Here is a 17,195-nt window from a genome sequence, read left to right on the forward strand (position 1 = left end):
GACTCGCATATGACGCCTGAATAGGGGCCAGCTTCCCCCCAAGTCCTCCCGGAAGGCACTTCTATCTCCCTTTCTCGCGGGGGCCGCCTCCTATAAGGCCGACTTTGGTCGCGTCCGTGACCTCTTCTCTGTCTTCTCGGATTGGCTGTCTTCTATAAGGCCGACTCTTCCCACTCTGTTCTCTTCCGGCGTAAAGGCCTGAGTAGCCGCAAACGCCTCTAGTACAAGAATACGAATACGATGCAAAAAGAGATTATGGCCGTGCACGTAACCCTGCAGGGCCGATCCTGAACTGCAAGGCTCAATTGGAAAACTTTTTGCGTGGAACCAGGTTGGCAGCTAAGTTCAGTAGAATCTTATTCTACAGAACTTAAATAAAGTTTATTGTAGACTTTACATCTTCAGACTGGTTTGCTTCGACGACACTATCCTCACTGTAATTATGGTTTGCTGAAATACTTATTTGTATCCAATGCACCCGTCTTCTTTTCTGTTTCGGATTTCTTTAACTTAGGCTTACAGACTTACAATTTTTTTTCCTAACTCCTTTTGTCCCATGGGCACTAAGAGGCCCTCTTACAGCAAGCCCATTACGGGTTCGACCAGGCCCACAATGGGGAGGCCGAGTGGTGAGGGACGGAGCCCGACATATCCGGACAGACCATCCCCCGAAAAATTCCTGGAGATTTTTGACCCGTTCCGGGTTCCCCAGAGCGGTAGGCTGCCACCTCGATTGCTCGGCCATCCGGCCGTCCGATTTTACTCGTTATAAGCATTTACAATTTTTTTTTTTTTTTTTATAAAACTCATTCCTACTCTCAAAATTAAGCATTTGCCATTTTATAATAATTAAAAATGTAAACAGTTTTTTTAAAATGAAATATCGTAACAGCTATCAAAATCAAGCTATCGTAAAGCGCTATCAAATTTTTAAATATTGCTGGGCAAGTTAAGTAACTCATTGCGGATTTTTTTTTTTTTGCATTTAAATGGACCCATATTACATTTCTGTATTTTTCGTCTTAATTAATGGAAAATGGCAAAGTTTTTTTCAAAATCAGCTCATTAAATTCTAAGAACGGACTTGATTCTATAACACCATACAAGATGTGCTAGCGACCTTCAAACATCGCCGGACAAAGTCGCGCGGGCGACACTGCTTTATCGCGCGCGCTGGTGAAACGACCTTATATTTCGAAAACGAAGTCACGGACCCTCCCCCCATTTTTTTTGCATTTTTGGATTTCGCATCGCAATTAATGGAAAATGACAAAGTTTAATGAAAATCGGGTTTTGAGAACGAACACAATTCTGAAAGCCTGATAGAAGCTTCGCCAACGCTCCTCTTCAAATACGTAAAATATAAAATATGTCTGTAATCAAAAAATCCATTTATAGAAAAACGTAAAGAACTATATTTAAAATTTAAATCAAAACAGAAATTTAGAAAATTGCACAATTTTTATTCCCATTGTATTAATAAAAAATAAAGGAAATTAAAAGCAACTTGCGCCTAATATATTAACCTCTTAATTATCAATTATAAAAAGTTTCGGTTTCCTATTTCCTATAGTTTCCTTTTTCTAAATCCTTTCTTTGTTATCAGCGAGTGAGTTCGATTTCTAATTGTTCTAATATCGCTATTAATTAACAGTTTAGAAAGAGCGGAACGAAAATATGCAATTTGGGATTTGGCTCTCCGGCATTTGACAAGTTCCAAAGTGATTACGACAGGCCAACTCTTTCTAGTGTATATTGAAAGTAATAAAAAATAATAATAACCAGAAAAGTAGCATTATATAAAATTTTCAAATATTAAAATATGTCCATAAGCTATATCTACAGAAAAAATAAAAAAATTTGTGGCCAATATAATGATTATCAATAACAAGTAAAGAAAAATCATTTTTCTATTTCCTGTAATCTCCCTTTTTAAAATTCTTTCTTTGCTGACGGGGTATATACTAAGATACTAATTAGCTTGGCTCGAGATAACATTGTACTTTGAACCGAAGAGTTTCCAAGAAAACAGCAATGGAGGGAAAGGTGACATCACGTGACTAGAAGAGGGACCAATTGGTAAACAGGAAATAAATCAATTTAGTTCATAGATAACCAGGGCAAAGATTTCTCAAGAATTTACTCACAATTCGGAAAGAGTGAGAACCTGTTGAGAAGTAAAACTGGATTCGTAAGGATTTTCCATTCTTAAACGAGAAAAGGACAGTCTCGTCTTCTAAGAATTAGTGCGAAAGAAATTATACACCAAACACGAATTAAGGTACTGTTTCTTATAATTATATTTATCTTATTTCCCCCCCCCCTTCCCGCCAACCCCTTACTCTTACCTATCTTATTTCTTATATTATTTTTGTGAAAGTAAGTGAATGCTTTATAAATTAATTTTAAGTTTTTAGTAACTTTAAAATCACTTACTGTTTGATAATGTGGGACGTTTGGTCGTACGAGAGTACTAGTCGGGGGAGTCTCGTGCAAGGCAAAAACAAAAAAAAAGGTAAATATATGATTAAATTTTAGTGGATGTCCATAAATGATTTCTACACTGGGAGGGACAAGTCTGACAAGGGGGAGAGGAGAGGTTGAGCTTCGGTGGACGTGTTTATTTCATTAAATGTTATACAGTTTATGCATTTTATTATATTTATTTCCTCAAAATGCCATTGATAGCCCTTGACAAAGCCATTCTTATTCGATATTGTTCGAGTCGGACTTCGCGGCCTTCAGGGATCTCGGTTGTTCTTATTCTTTTAGATCTAGAATTTACTCTTACGCTTTTCCCTAGGCGTGTTTTTCGACAAAATAGCGAGTCTTTTTAATTTCACTTAGATAAAACAAAGATGAACTTTTTTTTTAACTCTTTCCGCCCTGTGGGCACTAAGAGGGCCTCTTTTAGTAGGCCCATTATGGGTTCGGCCAGGCCCACAATGGGGCGACCGGGTGGTGAGGGACGGGGCCCGACGTATCCGAACGGACCACCCCCGCCGAAAAATCCTGGGGATTATTCGACCCGTTCGGATTCGATCCCGGGTCCCCCAGAGCGGTAGGCTGCCACCTTTACCGCTCGGCCATCCGGCCGTCTAAACAAAGATGAACTGTATGTACGTTAGTTAGATGAACGATAACGGTCGGCAACCGGTGATCCGTGGACCATCGATAATCCGCGAGAAAATTTGGGTGGTCCGTGGAGAAATTTGGACATGGATCAACTGAAGGTTACGCGAAGTATTACGAAAGAAATGCTAAATGCTTAGTTACTTTTTTCACTCGTTGGGGGTTTATTCGAATCTAAAACTAAATACGAAGTGACTGTTATCAATAAATAATGAACAATAAACATTACTGTGAGTGCGATCGTCGTCCTTAGTAGAAAAACGCTAAGAATCCATAAAATTATTTCAAACGAGCAGCAATGAACTTTCGGCTCGCATTAATTTGTTATAACTAAAGTTTCATATTAATATAGTGAAATTGAACTTTTACGATCATTATTCTACAGATTTTGCATCGTTTAAAAAATTCATGATAGTAGTCCGCGGAATTCAAAATTGAGAATTTAGTGGTCCGCGAGGTCAGAAAAGTTGCAGACCGCAGCTCTAAATACTGGGCTAACGAGCCAGTTATTTAGAACAGCGGTCTGCAACCTTTCTGACCTCGCGTTCTATTATCCGATCGTTATTTCCGATCGGATAATAGAACATCACGTGGTCACTAACGTCACTGCAACGTAAGTGCAATCACTAATCCCAAATCGATATAATTCTGTATATATATATATAGGTTCTGACGGAAAGTATAGGCTACTTATTTTGCGGAAATATTAGCTATATATATATATAGCTAATGTTTCCGCAAAATAAGTAGCCTATACTTTCCGTCAGAACATAAAACAATTATAAGCAAAATTTCATTTGCATTGGACAAAAATTGCAGGCGTTATAAGGAATTCACACACAGACTACAGCTTTTATATTAGTAATGTTAAAGGAAGTGGACGGCCGACCAATCAACGACAGGATTACTGATTTCGTGACCGCCGAAAGAATCTGTACGCGCAAGCGACCTTTGTCTAGAGTGGACGCGTGTTGTTTACAAGTTGGCGGCGAGAAGACTTCCTCGAATGTTACTATGGAAAATATGACAAGCATTAAAATAATAAATTTGAAAGGTAAATTTTATCGCTAACTAGATACACAACAAATATAAAATTTTTATAGAGTAATAAGTTAAAAACAAGTTTTATTTTAAAACGTTACATTTATACAAAATCAGAAATTATTAAATTACGTAAAAGATTATTCATTAAAGTACATACAACATATATACACAATTTATTTGTCAATCTGTTTTTATTTATCTACAAAATCAGCCATGTTTTTCTTTAGAAGCGGCGATCAAACTTGCTCGGTAGCTGCTTCCTGCACGCGCGTGTAGAAGCGTCATCTGGTGGTCGCTGCACGCTAAACGCGGTTACTCCGGATGCGTACATTTGCTTGAATCAGTTCGTTGGAAGCGCGTTCACACCCGCGGTGGCTGGACGCTGCCACGTAGGACGTAGCCTTAAGCCCTGGTCACACTATGCGATTTCCAGCTGCACGGGCGACTGCAACCGCGACGGCTGTTTCCGTTAACTAGTAATTCCCCTCGAAAACCGGCGCGACTGCAACCGCAACTAGAAACAAAGGGCGCGTTTTTTTATGCAACGAAAGTGTAGCGAAATGACGTCACGAGCAGCGTTGGCCATTTAGAAACGGGTTTCAGAGAATTAGCTGTAAAGCGCTTTTCGAGCGCTGCATAAAAAAAACGCGCCCAAAAAGTTTGTTCTACTCGCGCCGATTGCAAACGCGCATCCAATCATAAAACGTCTTTGTGCCACGTCATACTTTGTGTTGTATATTTGTCAACATATCTTGATTATAACATTTGTATTAACTCAGTTTCAGTACATTTAAATGCTATATTTGATATAAATGAAATCTGAATTTATAAAAGTTATTTGTTAGATTTATTTTAAAAAGTTTGATTACTTTTAATAATGTACAATTGAAATAAAATAAATGCTTATATAAAAGAAAAAAAATATATCGATTATAAATGAATTAAATCATTCAAGCTTTCCTCTGAACAACACTTACCCTCACATATTCACTTTTATAAGATTGACAAATAGCATCAAAAACTTCTGGGATAATGACTGATATCGAATTATGGGCCCCTCTAAATTGGCATGCCAAACTACGAAACATTTCGCCTAAATTATATATAAGTATTCGTATTCATACGGATATATCCGATGTTAAGTTCGATATTCAATTTAACAAAAGTGTAACACGTGTGTTTACGTTACGTAGTGTTGATGTACAGTCTACAGCTCTGTCACACGTGTCAGGTGTGTTGTGTAACTATAGACTTGAGAATGCGGGGAGAGATCTTCCTGCCTAGAGAGGGAAAAATTGTGCTTTTCTTTTGGTGTGGCCGGGCAGTGCTAACCAGAGTGTGTGGCTGTGTGGCTGGCAAAGAACCAGTGTCGTGCCTTTATTAATTAATTGTCGGGTACCTGAGTGTTACTCGTTGTGGAGTGCCAGAGTGTTACTCACTAGTGTTGAAAATAAATTACAAATAGGTTTGTTGTTGTGTTATAAATAATTCGTGTACTGTGTTTAGAACGTGTAAACAGCAACATGTTAAAACATCCCCTATGAGCCGCCGCAAATTAGCACTCTGCGAGTGCAAAATGCTAGCAAACGTGCCCTAGCACAACCGATGACGTCAAAGGCTCCGCCCCTCTCTTCTTGCTCACGTGGTTTTTCCTTTGCTAAAACAACGATGCGAGAGTACTCTCGCTGTTCACAGAATTCAACAACGAGAGCATTATTAAGCCGGATGCACACTTGCGGCGCGGCAAGGAAAAGCGGTGTCGCAAACTCATCTTTGCCGCGCGACAGCACGACCACACAAGCAGCAATTCGTTTACATTTCGGCGCATGCGTTCAGTATTCAAGATGGTGAACGATACAGTGTCGCTATCCACGTGTTTACAAATTTTGTTTTGTGCGGGTTGTTTTATTTGGCTAGGAGATTTTGTCGAAGATTCGAATGAAGATTTTGGATTAGAGATATCATATTGGCAAGATTCTTGCCAATATATCTCTAATCATATTGGTGAAAGCAAGATTGCTTAGCCCGTTGATTTTCATTTCGCCAAGTTTTAACCCAGCATGAACGTTTTCTCTTCGTATATTCTCGCCAGCTCTAACAAAATTATCGCCTTTTTTCTTTTATTTATTCCAGAAAAGGAACTGCTTGCCATTTTAATAATAATAAAAAAAAAAACAGCTAAAATTCCGTAAATCATCTGAAGTGAAACGTAAAATGTCGGTAAACTCACGAAAGAAGTCAAAAACAAGCTACTGTAATTTTATTGGTTTATTATAAGGTCACGTGTTCCGAGTTGCAACGCCAGCAAAAATGTGTGACCACGAGAAGACGCGCGCGACTCGCGCGTGTTGCAGTCGCGGTCGCCTGCGCGGCTGGAAATCGCATGGTGTGACCAGGGCTTTAGAAGTTAGTGGTACGAATCATCGATGACGTCGCTATTTAAATTAGATCTCGGAAAATATAGTACTTTCGTTTTTCGGTAAATTAAGCGACGCGGGTGAATTTAAATCAAATTAATAAATAAAAACCGCGTTAATTGATATTCACGTAGTACAAATGACATCCAAGAATTTTCTTTAAAGTGATTAAGTCAAATTAAATAACAATGCCCGCAAGTGCAATGCAAATTGCGCTTGTAAGCATTTTAATGCATAAAATACAGCTAAATAAAATTTAAAAAGGCTCTGTTTTGGGACCAGAAACGAATTGATCCATTTTATACTGTTTCTTATGGGAAAAATTGTTTCAGTTTTAGAACAAATAGGTTTTCGAACATCTTTTAGGAACGAATTACGTTCGAAAACCCAAGTTTGACTGTATAACAAATAGTATTGTCAATTACAAGATATTTCGGCAGAAAAAAGTAAAAAGATATAATTTCTAAATAATGAACAGTAATGTTAAAATAACAAGTATTATTTTTTAGGAAAAAAGAACATGTGTATTTTGAATACAGAAAAACCACAACAATCGATAACCTAAATAGTTTAAGTAGCTATTACATTACACGCAACTATTTTGTCGAAATAACTAGAAATTTGAGATTGTAACAGTGGCGTGCCGTGACATTTAATGATAGGGAAACTGTGTTTCTGTAAGAAGCCAACTTCCAGGGGCAATCAGTTAATTGCGCGTCAGTGATGGCGTAGGGTCTATTCGTATGTGCGTGGTGGCGGAAGAGACGTACCAGACAAAAACAGACAAAAAAGAAACATAAAATAAACATATACTATGTACAAAATAGTTTGCTTTAGGACAATCAGCCGTTCGGACATCCTAGGCGTCGATGTGGTTCTTCGATGGTCGATCGAAGGTGGCCCCGGGACAGTGGCGTTGACAAGTCTGTAGGGCACGGGGAGACTTCCTCTGTTGGCGTCGGGGACACGGTCTAAGTCCGAAGTGGCACGGGTTACGGGTTGGCACAATAGACGAGAAATTGTATTTTTTTTTTTTTTTTTTTTTGCGCATTGACACACGGCACGGCGTTTTGGTTATTCGGAACGTTAACCGAGTGCCAGGTGTTCTCGATTGTCAGGGATTATATCAATCTCCGTTCTTTCTTTCGTCCATTTAATTGGTCGTTCTTCCTCAATCACGCTTCCCGAGTGGTTGGTCCCTGGTTACTAAACGTAACGAGACTCTTACCTGGAACGGGAGAAAAGTCAAAATCGAAGACGAATTCGATCTTCCACCGATCATAGGACGACTTTCTTCCGCGATTTATGGTTTCTGTCTCGCAGTTTGATATAAACAATGGGTGTCCGACTACAAACGACTTTTACCTATGTTTTTTTTTTAACTAATAAATTTTTCTCTAAATTAACCGTTTTTTTCGCGTCTTTCGTGACGAGTCAGACTTGTCCGGAACATCACATTTCCATAAAAGTTTTAAACAAACATGGAAATGACAAAAATAAACAATTTATATATTTTAGTTCTAAAATGAAAATACATACACAATACAAATTGATATGATACAAACAATAATAGAAAAACTTGTTTTTTTAATTTTTTATAAACTAACTCTATTCGGCGATTTTTTCTGCAAAGTCGTTAATTACTTTATCATAAAAGTCGTTGGTCGTCGACTCCATCAACGTATTTAAAAGCTCTTTTTCTATCGAAAGCAACGCTAGCGACCACAATTCTTCCTCCGACCGAGTGTTCCTGGCCAATGTACGAATTTGCGTCGTGGTCGAAAAACTGCGCTCGGCAGACCCACCGGTAGATGGTACCGTAAATATTAATGATATTAAATCATATAATTCTTTTAGTACGTCTTTGTTTGGATCGTCATAAATTATAATACTTTTTATGTCTAAGAGTTACTTGTCAATAGGCCTATAGTCCGGACACGAATATAAATATTGCGATTCGCTACGTAATTTAGATAAATCAAAAAATTTCCCATAAAATTTACTTAATTTATAGAATTAAAACACGCTTGGAAAAATTGTTTTTCATAATATTAAAATTATTAACATCTAAAAGTGATAAAAATTCTAAAGATTTTATGTCTGAAAATCTGTCAATATAATTACAGTATAATTAAAAAAATTATAATAAATATAACTTTGCAAAAAAACGTACATAAAAATAACATTGAATACTCTTTACTTTTTAAATCTTAAACAATTCACTTAGTCAGATAGCTCCCTACCCAGTGGATAAGGGATAGAATCGTTGGAAGCGTTACACGTGTGTAGCTTTCACCAACTAAACCGGCTGAAGTTGGTGCTCTGTAAAGCGCATGCGCCAATGCCCACTGGCTGCTTTACACCATTCGGTTATTCTCGCCGTGGAAGCTGTCTCGTAAGCGCTTCCATTCCGCCACCGATATTCGAATATACAATAGCAATCTTATCGTTTTTTTCACATGTAGTATATAAATTTGTAATAAAATACATAATGCGGTTATAATAAAATATTAATTTTAATTAATTCAAAGTATGTTAAAATATGAATATTTATATTTTAGAAACTACAAGGAAAGGTCATTGAAAGGTGGAAGCGGCGCTTCCACCGCTTCCAATAACGGCACGCCACTGGATTGTAATCATTGTCACAACTCTACAATTAGACCGAGTCAAGACCGAAGATCGAGTTTGTTTTACTTATCGTCATTGCTAAAATTTCGGATTCGCATAAATGCAGCTTTGTACGTCTATTTGTTTATTTAAAAACTAGCCGACCCGGCTACGCGTTGTCGTGGCTCAAAATGTATCTATTATAAACGTATAACACTTCCCCCGTGGAGGAAATTTCAAAAAATCCCTTCTTAGTGTACTGTTCATTCTCTCGACGTGCCCTATTAAAACGCAATCAAAAACGCATCTAAAATAGTATAAATAGAAGCCGAGTTCTTCGCGGTAAGCCTTAATCCCGTCCATCTCCCCCCAATATGGAGAATTTCGACACGTATATTATGTAAAAACACGTGCGTATTCGAATGCAACGTGGTGTCAAAATTTCAAAGGAATCGGTAGGAACAAACGAACGTTATATTTTATTTATATAGATAGATCGAAAATAATCCGCTTTAGTCCATTCTCACAGAAAAGCATAATGCCTCGCAGAAAAGCAAACTTAGGTCGTCGGAGTTAGCGCCATCTGTTGGACATAAAAGCCTTAATCCATATATAAAGATATTTTTGGAAGGGGGAAATGGTGGTCTTCACATATTCTACAAACCTTCGAGGGAGTGTATTAAACAACTTCCCAAAGTTTCCCGTAATAACTTATATTAGTGCTCGTAGAAGCACTGCTCCGTACTTTGTTTTTGATAGTCCAGTCCGAGGACTCAGATGGTAGACATCAGCCTGTCGTTTCGGATACCCGGGGCCGAATCGGGATCAGAATTTTAGAAAATTCTCAGCGGTTCGAACCAAATGTCAATTTTGTCCGTCATTAACTAGCCGATTCTACAGTAAACCTAGCTGTACTCACGACGGGAACGAAAGAAGGCTTCTGCGAGTACTCGTCGAACGGAGAGTTAACCTTCGTAGTAACATCCATATATATTGATATATAGAAAACCCTTTAAATCGCATTTCTCGACGTTCCAACGCGCACGAGCCCAAAAATGTAAAAACGAGGGGGAAAACGCAATATATTTTTTTTTTGAGTCGGAACATCGAGAAATGCGAGTTAAAGAGTTTTGAAATCGGTCGAAATATTGTAAATCGCTCTTCGAGATAAAATGAAATTATTCAATTTTGGGTAATTAATTAAATCGAAGATCGAGATCTTGGCACGACTGCATATATATAGTCGTGTCAAGATCTTCGAGATAAAACGAAACTAAATGATTTCGTTTTATCTCGAAGAGCGATTTACAATATTTCGACGGGTTTATCCGTCGTACAGTATAATAACACGTACTACGTCAGCTTACGACACGCTTTCGAATTTACGTGTGAAAATATTCTAGGAAAGTAAATATTAATGTTCATTGCGGTATCATTTTGCAAATCTATCTACCTGTTATAAGTTTCCCGAAAAATTATTACGAAGGATATGACGCTATCGCGTTGCATTATCTATTAGTCATTATTAGTGGCACAAGATGAGTCGTTTCACTTTATTTTTGCGTACTTATTCTCGATGATAATTAATTTAAGCGTTAATTAGATTTATTTTTAAAGAAGATAATTAAAATTCGATTTATTTTATATATTATTGACTCGTAGCTACGCGTATACCCTTATATGGATTTACTTTCGTAGACTGCAAAGGGTATATTTGCCGATTTTCTTTTCTCGGCTAAGAATTAACGTTACTCAATTTTGTCTATCTTTCGGATAAAGAAAATGAAATTTATGGGGAATAGGAAAGTAATAATGTAAAAAAAACGAAATTAGGGCCTATAAATCCAACTCTATTGGTGTAATTTATAACATTTAAAGTAGGAAATTACACCGATGCCGGGTCTAGAAGCGTAATAAGAAAAATTCCGTTTTCGAAATGTTCGCTTATTCGCTGCCAGAAACGGATTACGTTCCTTCGAGGCCCCGGGCGCAATTTTGTTACGAGGACCTTTACGTAAATGCGGGTTCTTTTCGTATAAAATCCTTAACTAATAACAAGTTTTTTCTTTATAATATACACTTTTAAAAACGTCGACTAAATTTTTAGATGCGTATTAACTTTTCGCTACGTTATTTTCGAGACCCTCTAACGAGCCCGTTGGGTAATCCGTCACCGATTATAAAATTTATCTATTAGCAATTCGGTGATTTTCTATTTTAATCGCGTATTTAGGTTACATTAGAAATTCGTTTGTAATCGTTCGGGTAATTCAAAAATAATAACGAAAAATCAAAACAAAAATCGATTTTATTATGTTTTTAAAATGTATATTTATTATTTAACTCGTTTATAAAAAATGTAAATTATTTTTTAATATTACACGTAGATATATTTTGTAACAGCGATTATTAACAGTAACATTATGGTTTATAATCGACTCGTTTTAAAGCGAGTCATTCTACGGTATAAATACAACACTGTGTTATCGGCGCTGTTTATTAACAGATGAGTAAGTGAATGTTTATTAGCGCAACTGAAAAGCTTGCATTGTTTTACCGATATCGTTGCCGATTCGAACGATTTAGAAACACTTACGTATCGTCGGATCGGAGGAAAAACGAGTTAGTGAAAAGTATCCAGTACGTAATTCTAATCTTTAACTTATTTAATTATAAATCGATGCGAATGCTATTAACTCTGTTATCTGTCTAGTTTTAACGTAAGAAATTTTTAAAGTATATTAACGACTAAAACTTACGATAATTTCGGTTAATTCTTCGTCGTCGACCGTACACGCCGTAGTTAAATTTATAGATTTTGGCATCTGTTTTAAATAATTTTTAGTAATAATTATTTCCATTTTTTGTATCGAGTTTCGCTTCGTTCTTTTGTATAAGAACGTCTTAAATCGAGAGGCAAATTACAATTTATTCTTCCGGATTCGGTATTAATTACGGCTACGCAGATATTGCCTAATCGAAGACACCATCGAGAGATTTAGAAATATTAGTTATTCGAGTGTTATTTACCGGCGAACTTTATCTTTTATTATTACGTAGACCTACATATATATTATTTTTACGAAATGTTTAATATATTTGGTGGATGGCCGACGTTCCGGGTGACCCGGGATAGAAAAACATCGGGAATTTTCCGCGGGGTGGTCCCCTCTCTTATTATCGGGTCGCGTCGTTATAAACCCGACCGAAAAGCATCCGCCAGACGGGAAAAGTTAAAAAGGAAATTAATTTTATAATAGTTCGACGCAAATTTTCGCAGAATATTACATTTTGGATTAAATTCGATTCTTAAATTTGTCTTTTATTAACATTTTCCCGTCAATTAATTAACGATATACCTCGTATTTCATTTACGCGCAATTTACTGTCTACCGATTAATTTAATTTACTTTAAAGTTAATAAATAAAAATTTAGGTGGAGGTACGTGGCGTATCTTCGCCGTACCTTTATTTACGAGTATAGCCCCAAACACTGTAATAAATAACATTATAAACAGAAATGAAAATTCGTTTTCGACTTCTACTCGACTAATTTCGTACAAATTAACTCTTCGTTTTAAAAAAAGGATTAAATAACAAAAAATATATTAGCGAATTGTTCTAAAAGTAAATACTGGGTGAAACGAACAGATTCGATATTACTTCCTGCCTTTACGACGTATTATAAAAAGTACGAATATATACGATTTCCTTTCGAGTGAATCCAATCACCGGTGTAATTTCCTACGCGTAAGCTTGCGTTTGTAGTACGGACGTAATTTTTAACACATTTATCATTTCCTATATTCAGACAGGAAGACGATTATTTTTAGGTAGGTTTTCTGTTTATATTTGTTTTTACGTATTTTACATTTATTTTATTTATTTGGATAAATTTAAATTTTCGCAAATAGTCCAAATATTTACTTTTCCTTATTTCGACGTATAACTGGGTTGCAATTTTCAAATAGTTCTTTAATCTCGAACGTAGTCGGATACTTCGCTCGTTATATTAGAAATTGCTTCGTCGTACCCTAAACAATTTCACTTACGTGCAAAATGGCCGTGCCGAAGAAAAGCGAAACTTACGATTGGCGAGACGAATGGAAATAAAATTCGTTTTATTACAGCGAACGATAAACGTCACTGTTTGTATTAGTACCTTGACTAAAAACGGGTCGACCGTAGGGGTTCCTTCTATTGACCCGTATAGAAACTATTCTTTTCGATCGATCCCCTTAGAATAATAGGTTTCGTGTCGAGCAAATTATTAAATCGGTTAACGAATTTTCCACACGATGTTATCGTTATTTGAAAATTATCTGAAATTCTCGAAAAAATACAATAAGAATGATTTTTCCATCGATTCTCGATTGACTTCTTTCAAATTTTCATCGACCCCGTAAGGAATTCCCGGTGTAGTAGATAAATATAATTATGTTTCGTAGTATAATTTTATAAAAGACCGAGCGTGGTAGAGAACGACGATGGCCGTAGCGCGACTCGCCGGCCGCGTATTACACTCAAACGTTAGGAGCGCGACTCGCGTAACGCGCGTGATCGTTCGCGATTTCTAAGCGAAAAGTTTAGATAACATCGCTTTAAAAAATGATTAAAATATGTTTACGCGATGCGATCGATCTCTTCGGATAAATTACGTTATATAAACATTGGCGCAATAAACGAAGTTAACGTCTAACGTCGTAGCGATACGTTTTATAGTTGTATTTATTTCAATATTTGTATTTTAAGGATAATGATTCCGTTATCGGACAGTCGGTACGCGAGGTTCGTCAAAAGGTTACTTTTAATTTTCGTTTGGCCGCAATTCGATAAAAAGACCTATAAATTCCCGCATCCGTCCGTAGTCTGTCCGTCCTTCCTTAATCTCGAGAACGGTGTTATATAGATGAAATCGGAAACCAGACGAGGAAAGAATAGGAGCGGCCTCGATTAGCTGCGAATAAACTTCCGGTTTAGATCGGAGATCGATTCAAAAATTTTCCTCCGAACGGAGTTAGATAGACGACCGGCGCGATACTATCGCTAGCAGGAAAAGTACGATGTATGGGGGCTTGCCGAAAGTTTTACACTTTCGGATTCGGGGCACCTCGAACATCGAGAACTGAAAAAAGTTCTGTACGTATAGTGTTTTTGAGTGTGGCACGATTACGCTCACCCGCTTTGAATCTTAATAATTCCCGCGCTTTTGTCGAAAATTTCGGAAATTTTGCCGGAAGGTCTGCGTATCGATGATCGACGCTATTAAATTTTGGTGGTTAAAGATTAGGGGAAGGAGGGTCGTGCGTCGTATCTCGAGTGGGGTCGGATTTAACGAAGATTTTACTCGTTATTACCATTTACAATTATTTTATAAAAGCCCCTCAAAATTAAGCTTTTTTTCCAGTTTAAAATAATTAATAATATAAAATGTTTTTAAAGTAAAATCTAATAATACACAATTTTAAAGTTTTGCCGGGAAAGTTACGCAACTCGTTGCTGGAATCTTTTTGTAGTTATATACAGAATGAGTTATGATCTAAACAACAACACGTAAGTATTTTTTTATTGCACGTAAAGAGATCTTTAAATAGACATTCGAAATCATAAATGGGAAGAAATTTAAAGCGCGTATAAACAATATATATGTGAAAATTTATGTACTGCGTAAAATATATCTACGATATTATCGACCGCATTTCGAAAATAATACTGTTTCGTATTATTTTTATGTTGTAGAAAACCCGAATACTTTTGCACTTAAATAGTCGACGTAATACTGAAATACGTAAGTTAATCATATCAGGCATTCGGATTAGTCAATTTTAATACAGTTTACGCTTCTAGTAACTGTTATTTAACCTAATTGTTTGTCATAGCAAAATATCCGGTTTCCTTTAAACCATTTCTAGAATTCAAAATATTTTTTTTTTATCTGCAATTAACAATAATACAAAATAAATATTCGAAAAATAAGATAAAGTCGATACTAATACAATATAATAGAGTATCGAATATTCGAAGTACGACGGATTAACGAGCCTAAATAAACTGCATTTGGATGCTTAACGCTAATGACGTATTTAATTTTTGGTCGGAAGTGTTTATTGACGTAAACCTTTTGAATTTTGCAATAATATACTTTCGATTTTATCTACAACTGTATTTATTAAAGCGAATGTAAGTCTACGATTACGATATAAATTTCTTTCATTTTTCCCGACTTTTATATAGCCTAGGTCTATAACAGAGGCCTTTGCCATTTTATAATAATTAATTATATAAAAGATTTTCTTAAAATATCGTAACAGATGACACCGTATTCAGTTTTAAACGTTTCCGGAAAAGTTACGTAACTCGTTGCCGGATTTTTTTAAAAATTCGTATTGTAACGAGAAGTCATCAGAATAATTGTTTTAAAAACTTTTATATTAAAGCGTACTCTTTTCGAGTACTGCGTATTAATGAACTAAAATTTTTAAAACTAACTGTACTTTACAATATTCTTCTGTCACTAAACAAACCCCCTGTCATACCCTCGACGACTCTACGTATCCTCGATGGAACCACTTTACTCCAGTTTTGCAAGTATCGACAGCGACGAACAACCGAGGGGTTATCGTTTCAGTTCATCTATATACAGTGTTTCAAAAAGAATCATCCGATTTAAAAAAAAAACACACCGTAACTATTTAGCTTTTAATCCGTTTTGACCGGATGATGTATTGATAGAAAGAGGAAATTCTCGAGTTTTACGCGGTTGCCGATTGGCAGCACCCGCGCGCTTCGTTTACCCGTCACTTCCGTATTTTCAAGACGGCGACCGGACAATAGAAATCATTTTGCGTCGTACGCTTTGCGAAGTGTGGGTTCGTGCCAGTAGAGAACTAAACATCTTCGCAACGTCTGTTTGGCGTGTTTTGCGGCCACGTTTGATTACGAAACCGTACGGGATTCAATTAACGCGAGCTCTTCGAGGGGGTGACAAACACGGCCGCGTCGACTTTTGCGAATTCGTGGACGAGGAGGCAGAAGACGACAATTTTGTAAGACTCTTAGCGTTTACCGACCGGGCTACTTTCCTTTTAAGTGGGACTGTAATGTTAGAACACGGGGTACGGAGCAGTCGTATCAAATTGTACGGCACGAGAGAGACATACGCCACGCATCCAAAGGGGGGCATATCGAGCACCTACGATTTAGTACGTAATAGTACGCGAAGATTAGCCCCGTAATATAAAATTATTCCTAAGTGTGTATTTTCATTACTTTTCACGATATAATCATTTTAATAATTCGGACGATTCTTTTCGAAACACCCCGTATTTAAACGAGGATCTTTGTTCGTTTGTTTGTTCGCTATACACACCTAGGCCATTCGACCAATCGCTACGAAACTCGACAGTTACGTTTACAAACTTTTAATTTAGATAACGTCGCAAATGTCATTCGAAATATCCATTGGATTTCTATATATCGGTTATCGATTAATTTCGCTCTACGTTCGATTTGCCGGATTTACACGTAGCGCCGTCTATTGGCAAAAAATTTAAGAAAAACAATAAACTAAATATAATTCTTAAAACGGACGCGATTTTAAAAAACGTATATATTATATTCACTTAATTACCGCTACAACGACGCGGCGCGAATTAGAGGCGCTATATCGTTACCGCGGCAGGTAGCACTCGTCCGCGCGCTATCGAAAACGTCTCCCCGCGAAAAGTCCGTAAGTATTTAATTTTCCACATCTAACAACTCGGTTTTTTTCGTTTCCGAACAATTATTTTCGTAATTCTAATAAGCGCCCTCCGGTACCCGAACGCAAACGCCGGTAGTTAGCGGTCGGTTCGGGCACATTCGACGCGTTTTTCGGCTTTTCTTTACGTTAACGACGCCTAAATAAGGACCGACTGGGCGTAAAAGTCTTCCCGGGAAGCATCCCCTCGGCAAATCGCTCGAGCGTCGCATGGCCGTAACCGAATAAATCAA

Source organism: Centruroides vittatus, unplaced genomic scaffold (genome assembly GCF_030686945.1).
Source record: "Centruroides vittatus isolate TY-2023 unplaced genomic scaffold, ASM3068694v2 contig_150, whole genome shotgun sequence".
Taxonomy (NCBI): domain Eukaryota; kingdom Metazoa; phylum Arthropoda; class Arachnida; order Scorpiones; family Buthidae; genus Centruroides; species Centruroides vittatus.